The following is a 12115-nucleotide window of genomic DNA, read 5'->3' as shown; positions in this document are numbered from 1 at the left end:
GCTTCGATCTGTGCACAGAGTCTCTGTTGTCGCTTATAGTAGTAGAGCTGCTTGCACCACTTTCTGCGACACGTTGTTCGTTGGAAGGCGCACTCAAGCTGTTGTCTTAGATCCTTGCCAGGCAGCCAACAAAGGAGTCCTCTCGTAGGCAAGGCTGAGATTTTTCATTACCTGGGCAAAGAAAGGCGCCTACTCTGCAAGCGGTTGTAGACAAATTGATGTCCTCTCGCTTTTCAGCCCCGGTGTCTGTTAGTTCCTCCCGATATTCAGCTTGATTGAGTTTAGCCACGCTTGCTTCAAAGATGGAACGAATTGCTTCTTTTCAAAGTCGAGACGCTTTCTCTACGTCTAATAGAATGTTTCCTTTGTGTTCGCTGAAGTACCTATCAAACATGAGGTGCTTCTCAAAGTGTTGAGCACATATTTCGTCCTTCGATTTCAGGAGTCGCATACTCACGGGTACTTTTTAATGCCACTGATGCATTACCAACGAATCACATGGGGCCGCGAAGAGCGGAATCTTCTTCCACTCTTGGCCATAACCAGACTTGCAGCTGGGAACAAAACACTTCATTGCGCTCTGTCCGGTTACCCAGAGTCTTCACACATAAATACGAAGACATCTTGTCTCTTCGAGCATGCATAAGCACATTCAAGACATTTTAAACGAAAATGTCCGGCCAACACTGCCGCCAACACGTCCAGGTGTGGGAAAACAAGTGTACGTCTGCTCTGCCGTTCTTTTTCAGAAGAATTTTTCATCTGCTTTGTCTAAAGATCAGTAACAGTGTTTCGCATATGTGTTAAAGAAGCGGTACAATGTTTTTATTTCGTATTTCATTATGAGTATGCATATATACGTTTCGTTTGGTTGTCATCCTGAGGCAGCCGAGCAAACGGTTTTCTAGTAGACGACACGCTCCGCACTCGCCACTCCCTGCCGCTGCTGCAGGTTTCCGCATATTTACGTATGCACTCATAGGACTTATTGTAAATTCCGGGCCGCATGCTGTGCTATAACCTTTGACTTGCATATACCGAGTGGCAGAATTCAGAGTGCAATCTAATTGAATTTTCCGATCACTCGGATATTGACAGCACAGTTCCAATAAGCTACATTAACCTCCATAACAAGATTACTGCAAGAACCAAGGCAAGAACGACCGACTCAGCCCCCAACATCAAAGACAGCTATCACAAGCCGTGATTGATGTAGTTGGTGTTGTGCCCAGTTTCGCTAAATACAATGAGCGCAAGGCTGAGATACTGAAGCTTGTTGATCGGCTTCAATACGTGCCTTTTAGTGCAGCAGAGTACTGAAACCACCGTCTTAGAAAAATTATTTTCCAAGTAGGTGGACATATACAGAAAACTCTCAACTAAGTGAACTTCAAGGGACCCAAGGAAATAGTTCACTTAACTTAAAGTTCGCTAAACTGAATACTCACTAGAATATGGAACAGCATTCGGCACAGCAGACATTAGAGTCAGAAGTGTGAAATGCAATTTATTTTGAAATCTGTGGTTTTCATTTGCACTAGGGCTCTTAAAGCACAAGAATAGACGAAGCTTTTCAGAGAGTCTAGGTTTCTGTGCCGTGCCTCTGGCACAGCTTGTTGCCAAGACCCGAGGTCTTGCAACATTAACATACTCCACAGCCTCGGCTAAAGTTGCAGGATTTGAACCAACCTCAGCCGTCATGACTTCCTCGTGGCGCTCTTCTTCTGGTTCCACACAAACACTCGAAACAAATCAGATACTTCTGCATAAGTAACAAGATCCTTGTCACACTGCACATAGTCCTCAAATGAAGCACCACTGTAAACGCCCAGCTGTTGACAGACCTCTGTCCACATTCCAGAGTCAATGACTGTGCCGTTCTCTTCCTCCTGCTCACTGACCTCGTAGTGCTCTTCTTGCTCATTTGCATCCTGCATGGGAGAAAGGCCGGATTTGTGCCAGCAGTTTCTAATTGTAGCCTGCGACACTGTGACACTAATCGTAGCCTGTGGCCTGTCACCATCTCGGCCTCCTGCCTCACATTGATAGGCTCATTGTTCTCAATTCTCATATTAACTGAAATCCGCTGCATGAGCCGCCGTCGGCACTCAACCTTCAAGTTCTGTATGATGCCCAAGTCGAGCGGTTGAAGCATGGCAGTACAATTTGGCGGGAGGTATTCGACACGCACATTGCTCAAATGGAGATAGACAAGATCTGTGGAGAAATTGTCTACAATCAAAAGAATCTTTCTTTTTGCCTTTCCCATTTCTTCATTGACGCTCAGCAGCCACACACTGAAGATATTCCTGGTCATCCATGCTTTTTGCTTGCTTTTATACGTGCATGAAAGTGAAGTAAAACCTTTAGAACATCACGGTTTCATGTATTTTTCTACCACAGGGGCTTCAGCTTGTGGCTGCCACTGGCGTTGCAGCACAACAGCACTGTGATCCTTGCTTTCGGCTGCTTCCCGCCTTTGCAACTGTCATTTTTGAATGCCATTGTCTTGTTTGGAAAAACCTCAAAAAACATACCAGTTTCGTTGGCGTTGTAAATGTCACCGGGTGAATATCCACTAATGATATCCCGTAGTTTTTCATCCCTCCAGGTTCTCGCCGCTTCATGGTCGGAATCCTTGTTTTTGCCAAAAATCGTTTTTCATGCGATCTCATGCCTATCCCGAAATCAGGTAAGCCATCCTGTGCTCGCTTCGAAGCCACGAACGTCTAGAAGCAGAGCAAATTCCTTCGATTTGCACTGTATCATCGGGCCGCACATGGGTATGTTTTGGGATCGCAGGTCGCGGAGCCATACCCCAACGGCATCATCCACTGCCTTGAAATGTCCCGTGCAGAGTAGTTTTCTGGTAGGATTGAATGTAGTTTCTCCTCCGAGCTTCGATTTTTGCTGGACTATTGTTGACGATGTCGACAGTGCAATTCCGTATTCCTTCGCAACGTCAACTTGCCTTTGCTCGCTTGCATGACACTGAAGAATTTTGAGCTTGCTTGACAGAGTCAACCGCTTGCGTTTTGTCAAACTCATTACGAAAGTGGGCACACGACGCGTGAAACGAGCTGTTGTTTCCCAAAATGAAGATGGTGCCGACGAATGCCGATGAGACAGACAAAAAAAGAAGGGGCGCCGGCGGCACCGGCAATCTGATGCGCACGTGACTCATTGTCGTCACCTGCACGGCCGGTTCGCCTCGGCGGCGCTGCATGCACAAGTGATGTCACGCCGCCGTCGATGGATGGCCGATTCAGTGGCGGCTCGCATCGGCTATGCCAGTGCTGAAGTACACAGAAATTCGTTGAATTGATTTTAAAATGAGCCTGGGTCCGCGGATCATCTTTGTTCAACTGAAAAATTCACTATACTGAAATTCATTTAACTAAAAGATTTTTGTATAGAATGCTTAAGAAAATGACCGGGGATATTCTAAAAGTTTGTTATTCTGAAATATTTGTTAAATTGACATTCGTACAAGTGAGAGTTTACTGTATGAATAAAAGTGTGCTACCACTGCATCACAATTTCTGACGAACTTCTTAGCTATCACGTTGTTTCTGAAAACTCGGAATCCTGCTTAATTTATATGTGTGTCTAGGCCTCAAGGCCTTCAAGTTTATGAGGTTTGACTGTACGTTTTAGCTCCCAAGAAACTTATTAAGCTTTAGTAGAACATTGATCAATAGTGGGGATAGTGCGATTTCTGTGGTACGTACCTGCGCTGGCGGTTTTCTGAGTATAGACATCCCCTTCACCTTAGTACTATATTCAGTTTTGCTGTAAGTGCATGAGCTTTCACTGCCGAAATTCAGCTACAACTTCTCTTTTTAGAAAATACACGGGTATATTTTGTGGTTGTCCCTGGCGTTGCAGCCACTGGCGTTGAATCAGTGCACACAGTACAATGAGCTGCCCGGCAGCGACGGTGTATAGGCAGTGTATAGGCACCGTGCTGCACGCAAGTAACCAGGAGTCAATGACAAAAGCTTTAAGGCAATAAGCATTCAAGCACCCTCTACAGAAAAGTTTATTTTAGGTTACCGTAAAAACCGGAATATAAGTCGAGATATTTTCAATGAAATAATAAGCTAAAGTCGCCCCTCGTCTTATATAGCGGTGTCTAGCCGGAAGTGCGACGCTGTCTCGCAACATGTGACTTGCATGTACTTGTGAGGCCCGAACGCGGTTATATCCGCATCCAAATCTAATCGCAGTCTGTTTTTTTTTTCCGTCTATTTTCTTTGTGTTCGTGATTTGCGTCCGATCTGTTCCGAGTTTTCGCACCGCTTGACATTGCGCTGCATTTTTAGTGGCCTTTTTTTTTTCGTTCACTGAATATGTCTAGCAGGGCGACGAGGCAGTGCTCAGCTGCGTTTAAACTAGATGTTGTTAAGTTCGCAGAAGCGACCGGGAATATGGCTGCTCAGCGCCGCTTTGGTGTATCGGAAAAAAGCGTGCGCTATTGGAGGGCACAGAAAGGGAAGCTGCAGATGTGCAATCCTCGAAAAACGTCGTTTCATGGACGAACTGCCGTTCATCGGCAGCTGGAGGATAAGCTAGCGGACTTTGTGCGGGAAGTTCGTGCGCGCTCGCTGCCAGTGACCGTAGATACCATTCGCAAGAAAGCCGTGGAACTCGCTAGAGAAGCTGGGCTCACGAGAGAAGAGTTTCCTCTCCTGCGGCGCACAGCCATCTGTCAAAAGTTGCCGGAGGAGTTCGAGGACAAGCTCATAAACATTCAGCACTTCGTGAACCGGCTTCGGGAGCAGAACGACTACATGATGGGGCAGATTGGCAACGCCGATGGGACCCCCGTGTGGTTTGACATGCCTTCGTCGACCATGATCACGCAGCGCGGCGCGAAGAATGTGAAGCTGTTGTCCACTGGCAACGAGCACTCGTGCTTCACCGTCATGCTGGCATGCACGGCAGATGGTAGAAAGCTTCCGCCCTTCGTCATTTTCAACCGCAAGACAACGCCGAAGGAAGTAAAGTGTTCCCGCCCGGTGTTGTCGTTCGCGTCAACAAAAAGGGATACATGGACGAGGTCATGATGCTCGATTGGATACGAGTGGTGTGGAACCGTCGGCCAGGTGCACTGCTGCGTCTTCGCAGCATGCTGGTGTTGGATGCGTTTCGTGGCCACTTAATTGACGCAGTGAAACGCGCACTCGGCGACGGGAAAACGGACCTCGCCGTGATACCAGGTGGTATGACGTCCACCCTCCAGCCGCTCGACGTTGTGCTAAACAAGCCGTTCAGGAGCGAGTGCGGCTGGAATACCAAGGGTGGATGTCCGGCGACAACCCCAAGACACCGACGGGCCGCCTACAGAGGCCTCCGCTTGCGAATGTTTGTGGCTGGGTGCTTTCCGCCTGGCGCTCCTTGCCGGATTTCATGGTGGAAAATGCTTTCAAGAAATGTTGCATCAGCAACTCGCTGGATGGCACTGAAGACGACGCACTGTGGGAGGCGGCCAGCGACAAACTCTCGTTTTCAGAAGACAGTGGTGCTTCGTTGGACGAATAGGAGCAGTTGCGATGGTGGTTGAGGGGAGCTCCGACGATCGGGGTGCGGTGCGCCCAATTCGCAAATAAATGTGGTTCAGCAGTTTTGGGTTGTTTTCCTTTTTTTTTTTCTTTTTTGGTAACCTGAACTTGGGGGGTCGACCTATATTCTCACACGACCTATAGTCCGGTTTATACGGTATTTTCTTTCGTTGCACACAACCAACAAAAAAGCTACTGTAAATCACTAGTAGAATGTAACAATTTGTAAGGTAGCTATAAAAAAGTTGCGATCTACAGGGAACCTCTTTGGTGTTACAATAACGAGTAAAGAACAGCACGTTACCCATATCAATAGCAAATCTGTGGAAAACTTAAGAGTTGTACCAAGGAATGAGTACCTTTGTGCCCTGGTTTAACTTGTTCAGAATAAACAACAGCTCCAAACTGCCCCTGCTGATTGGCTTCACCCCTGAAGCGAGTTTGGCCTATTGTGTTGTGATAAAAGCGTTGATGTAGCATATAATGCATGCATTCTGGTGAATGTGGAAAGGGGAAATTAAATAGTAATACCATTCTTACGTTTCCCGACTCGATATGTTGGGCAAGCTGGTTTTTAACTTCCATTATGAGATATTATGAAGTCGTGACTTATTCTCTGCTTATTTTGTGTGGCAAGAAGTATGAACAGACTGGCTGCTGTTTGAACCAAAAATAGAGGATTTTATTTATTAATATCACATGTGTGGCCACTTCTGGCCACGTGGCAAAACACTGCCGAGGATGCCTATTCAAAGACAATGACAGTGAACTTTATAACACAATGTACACAAATTGTGCCATTATTTAAAAACACAAAGAAACCTTAACAAGCCAGGCACAAAAGACACGCAAGATTGCAGGCTTGTGGGATTAGCAAATTCTAGGCGCGCAGAAAATAGTTATTTGGTCGACTAACTTCTAATCGAATTCGAATACAGCTGAATTCCTTCACAAGAGACATGCACCAGGCAGAGGTGGAAGTGGACTTCAGTGTTTTGGAGCAGCTCAGGGAGCAGGAATAATGCTGTTTTCGAGAAGCTTTGGCGCAGTAAAAAGAGAGTTTTGGAGCAGGCTCGGAGCACTAAAAGGTGTGTTTTGGAGCAACGCGAGTTAGTTTTGAAGCAGTTTTTTAAGGTCAAACATCACCGTAAATCAAAGTTATTACTAGTAAAGAAAAATTCTAATGGTTTTCACTAAACATTCAGTACTAATAAGCTTACCCAACTTGCCACCTGTGCATGCACGTGCGTGCGTGTGCGTGAGAAAGAGAGATACAAAACATGCTCATTTCATACTTGGCCTGAAATGAAAAGAGAAATTTATTCTGGGTGATCAAAACTAAGTTGTTTATACAAACGTATCTACGACAGGGAGTCTCGCTACAGCCTCCGCAGCGTTGTACCTGATGTGTGAAACCAAGTATAAATAATCGCAGTACACTTGGCAGAAGTTTGTAATCCCTACACTGATTAAACACTCTACTCAGCTGATCTGTGCTCAGTTTGAAGTGAAGTGGGGACCAGCAATTCACAGAGCGAATCAGTGCGCACAGTACAATGAGCCGCCCGGCAGCGACGGTGTATAGGCAGTGTATAGGCACCGTGCTGCACGCAAGTAACCAGGAGATGACCAGAGTGCACGCAAACCTCCGTGTTTCAATGAAACTCTCAGTTGTCACTCAGTATCATATCGCGGTAGAAAAGTGCACATGAATATCGCATAAAATCGATAGTGTTCGTTCTGTCACTATTTCAGTCGCTGCGTATCCCAGACACTGCAATAGCTTTGAAATGCTCTTTAATTGGCATCACCGCTGCGCACGATAAAATAATCGTGCAAGCGTGCCAGCCCCGTATGATCTTTTCCGCACTGTGGCATAAAGGAAGAGAAGACTTTCTGGTAGATACTTCGAGTGACATCTGCTGCGATGCTGTATTCGTTTATTGGTGGTGATGGGGCATGTCAGTAGGTGCACTATTGCACTTGTAAAGTCAGACTGCCATTTCGTGCATGATCGTGCCACATTCCTGGCTAGTACAAATCATCAAGGTGTCACTGCATTGCTAGATAATTAACAGCTACTCAGGTTGGTTTCACCACTTTTGTGGGGAAACTACGGCAATAACAGCAAAGAGAGCCCCACGAATGAAATTAATTAGAATGTGATCGAAACCCACTTGATATGGATGCCGTCACGTCCTTGGTGTTACCAATGCTCAGTGTTGCTCGGTCGATGATAATACTCGAGTAGATTTCATGGTTTAAACTTCCAATCGACAATTATCACAGACATTGCCATTTATGCGCAGCCTGGCGCAACAGGTCAGATTGGTGCAGAATGGCGCAGCACTGCCACCCCTGACCAAGGAGAAATTCTTTCTCCTTACATGAGGTGTCTCTCATAAACAAGGTCCCACGTATACATCTTCTTTTGTAGGCACACTGGTTTTTTTATACCCATTTGTCTCTTACATCAGTGTCCATTATAAAAGGATTAAGCTCTAGTATATGTCACATACTATGAAAAAAAAGTTTCGATATTTGTCATGACTCAACTAACCTGCACAATATTTTTTTAATTGAAACAAGTCATGTGCGAATAGCAAATTATTGTGGTTAAAAAGAAAGCAACTTTGAGAAGAGCAAGAAAAAAAGAATGCAAGTGATAACCTGTACAATAAGAATGTGTATATATCTGTAAACCTTGAATAACGAATGAAATGGCATTGTATTCAACTAGGTACCAGAATCAAATAGTAGACATTCAAAAATATTCAAAATACCGAATAGTTTTAGAATACCGTATAATGCGGAATATAGGTCGAGGCGGAATATAGGTCGACCCCCTTACCTTGACCAGCAAAAAAAAAAAAGAAAAACGCGGAATCGTTCACTGCTTCACTTTAGTCAGTCCTCACAGTCCTCCGAGCTGTCGGAGCTCTCCGACGACGACGACTGCTTGTCACTAGCCGCCTCCCACAGCATGTCGTCCTCGGTGCCGTCGAGAGCGTTGCTGATGCAGCACTTCTTGAATGCGCGCACCACCATCTCTTCAGGCAGAGACCTCCATGCCTCGGAGACCCAACCACAAACTGTCGCGAGAGGTGGCCTGCGCAGCCGGCCTGTCGGGGTCCGCGGGTTGTCGCCAGCCATCCATTCGGTGTACAGCGCACGCACACGGTCTTTAAAAGGTTTATTGAGGACGACGTCCAACGGTTGAAGTGTTGATGTCATTCCTCCCGGAATGACGACAAGATCCGTCCTTCCGTCGCGAAGGCTCTCCTTCACCGATGCTGTCAAATGCCCGCGAAATGCATCCAACACGAGCATGTTCCGGCGCTGCAGGAGGGCTCCGGGCCGCCGGTTCCACACTGTGCGGATCCATTCGCGCATTAGGGCCTCGTCCATATACCCCTTCTCGTTGACGCGGACGACGACATCCCGCGGGAAGGCCTCCTTCGGCATCGTCTTCCGCTTGAAGATTATGAAGGGGGGCAACTTTCTGCCGTCGGCCGTGCAGCAAAGCATAACGGTGAAGCGCGAATGCTCGCTACCGGTCGACAAAAGCCTCACCTCTTTTGCCCCGCGTTCACAAACAGTCGTGGACGACGGCATGTCAAACCACACCGGCGTTTCGTCGGCGTTGCCGATCTGGCCTAGCATGTAGCCATGCTGCCGCCGGAGGTTGTTCACATAGAGTTGAAACTCTATCAATTTGTCCTCGTACATCTCCGGCAGCTTCTGGCATATCGACGTGCGCCGTCGAAGCGCAAATCCTTTGCGTCGCATAAAGCGACGGACCCAATAAATGGATCCCTTGAAGTCTTTCTTTGACAGGCCGGCTTCACGGGCGAGCTCGACGGCTTTTGAGCGAATGAGCTCCGCATTCACGGGAAGGGATTTGGCACGGTACTCGCGGACGAAATCCGCCACTTTGTCCTCGAGTTCCGGGTGCACAGCTCGGCGACCGCGAAACGACGTCTTCCTCGCGTTACACACTGACAGTTTGGATTTTTGGTTGCGCCAGTATCTGACGCTTTTCTCGGACACTCCAAACTGCCGCTGTGCCGCCATGTTGCCATTCACTTCCGCGAATTCTATAACTTTTCTTTTAAACGCGGCGGTGAACTGGCGCCGCGTCCCGGTATTCATAGCTGGTCGCAGAGTAAAAGTCGCCACTCTCTACGAACACGAAATGAACAAGAAAAGAAAAATGGCGTCGGCAGAGGCGTCGGCCCATGGAGGCGATGTCGATGCTGATGCCCAAAAAACATGCGACACTCCCTGTTGCCAGACGATCACTTTGTTTATGCCAAGGGCCGGTATATAGGTCGAGGGGTGACTTTTTAGCGAAATTTTTTGGAAAAAATCTCGACCTATATTCCGCACTATACGGTAATCAGCAGAAAAACCCCTAAACAATGTAACTTTGGATCAGCTAACCATCATTCCAATCAGCAAAAGCGGCAGTGATAATGGCATGCAGCCTTAAGTGATACTTGACTTAAAAAATTCAAAATACAAGAAAAAAAAATGCCGACCCTCAACTCGATTTTCGCGGCGCCACTTGACCACAATTTACTCACCGTTAACGTCGGAGGACTGCCCTGAAAAATAAGCTGGAAGTGCCTATGTAGGGGAAGCTCGCACCTTATTGTTGCTTACTTTCTTTTTTCTTTCAATGTAATGTAGGCCTTGTTGCCACAGTACCAAATGTGATGCCTGACGACTGGCTTGCCAGAACGTGAGCGGGAGCTACTGTGTCGAAGCGAGGTATTTTCTGCTGTTTCTTACAACATTTGAAGTAAGTTCCTCCTCTTATTCTGAGAAAGGAACATGTGGAATAACCAGGACACTGACGTATTGTTGACGCTTCGCGCGTTGTTCTGTGAGCCGCCCGATGAACAACAATGGTGCACTGCACCTCTTCAACAGCGCACGTGCAGAAAGAGGCAGCTCACAAACTCCCAAAAGAAAGAAAAGCGAATAAAGAGGGAACGGTCTTTCACATGGACATCCGACCCGCAGGCAAGCCAAAAACTACAGTGGCGAAATGGCAGCCAGAGTCTCTGTTGTGCTTTGTAATCGCAGTAATATTTTTTTGTTGTGGCTGCGTTTGTTCAAAGTTCGATGAAAAAGCACAGATAATAAAAATAAAACAAATTAGTAACCTCAGTTTTGATCCTACACCACGATCGCTTCTAACGTTACATTTATCCAATCATATGAAGGCAACCTTACGTCGTCATTTTTCGCCGCTATGTTCTAGCGAGCGCCACTACGTAGTAATGTGGTCAGCAGCGATGTAGTGAATGTACTGCGTGATTAAAATACTGAATGATTCGATATTGGCACTTAGACCTATGCTAAAATTATCTCTGGTTATCCATCTAAGCAAACCACAAATAAAAGTTAGGTGCTTCAGTAGTGTTGGAGGGCCCCTTTAAGACATGTAGATCGCGCATCAAATATACTGGTGCACTTGCAAGCCCTGCACAACGAATCAGATCAGTGCGATGAAATAACACTGCCTTCTCGTCACCTGTGTGCGAAAAGGGATTGAAACTTGACAGAATGCAGTTGAAAATCGATCGATATTTGCTAGGAAAAATGTACTTCGTGGGCTTCGGTCCTGCGCAGCACTCGATATAGTGGATATCTCACTGTATGAGAGCTGGATATACTAGTACACCGGTCCTATACTTTTGCACGAAAAATTCAAGGGGATTTCTCAACTGTTTGATATAGCCAATAATTCGATATATCCGAGTTTTAAATATCTGGGATCGACTGTACACGGTTTCCGGAACTAACAGAGAAGACAATGCATCAAAAAGAACGAAGGTGAAAGTGGTGGTGGCGAGGGAGACATCCACTAAAGAAAGTGCTAATTTGAAGCCAGCCCTACAGTCACTCACTGAAGAAGAGATTGAACTGGTCTTGAAACATTAAACTAGTTTTTAAAATTAGGCACCAAAGACTAGGGAGTCTGTTTATTTTTACTACAATGTTTGGCTAACATGTTTACAGGAGCCTTCAATACCGAACGACCCCATTTACTGACCTTGTTTGAAAAGTATTGCAGGGCCACTTTGTGAAACGTCATTTTACAGGTGGAGGACATGACCATTCTCCAAGCCCAGCATGAGTGTGATATAGGTGAAAAGAAAGTGTAACAGAGAAAGAAACAATCGAACGCACTTTTCAAATGTGCAACAACCTGCATAGATTTCATCTGAACACAGACAGGTCAAAAAACAGGAAGTTAAAAAAGATGTGGCAAAGTTTGTTTGAGCACATAGAGAAACGGGAATGCCTGCCACGATGCTTTGCCACAGACAAAGGGAAAGGGACATAGCAAAAGAAAGGAGCTGTGCATAAACAAATTTCAAAAGCAGTAGGGGTGCGCATTGTGTTTCATAAAATGTAGCAGTTTCAGACTTGAGACACAGACTTCTAATTGCTAGAAACTACTGCCAACTTCGATGAAGAACATTTGGCATTCCAGCACTTGGTCATCAAAAATTACTCTAAGACAGATTTCTAAATGC

At 46.2% G+C, this 12115-nt stretch overlaps 1 protein-coding gene across 1 annotated transcript in view; it reads right to left on the bottom strand.

The window, feature by feature from the left end:
* LOC142765532 (uncharacterized) overlaps nt 1-12115 on the bottom strand; it is a 220622-nt gene that overhangs the window by 192211 nt on the left and 16296 nt on the right. The window lies entirely within an intron of this gene.

Source organism: Rhipicephalus microplus, chromosome 6 (assembly GCF_043290135.1).
Source record: "Rhipicephalus microplus isolate Deutch F79 chromosome 6, USDA_Rmic, whole genome shotgun sequence".
Classification (NCBI taxonomy): domain Eukaryota; kingdom Metazoa; phylum Arthropoda; class Arachnida; order Ixodida; family Ixodidae; genus Rhipicephalus; species Rhipicephalus microplus.
Note: the sequence above shows the minus strand (reverse complement) of the source record. Positions and strands in the feature narration are given on the sequence as shown.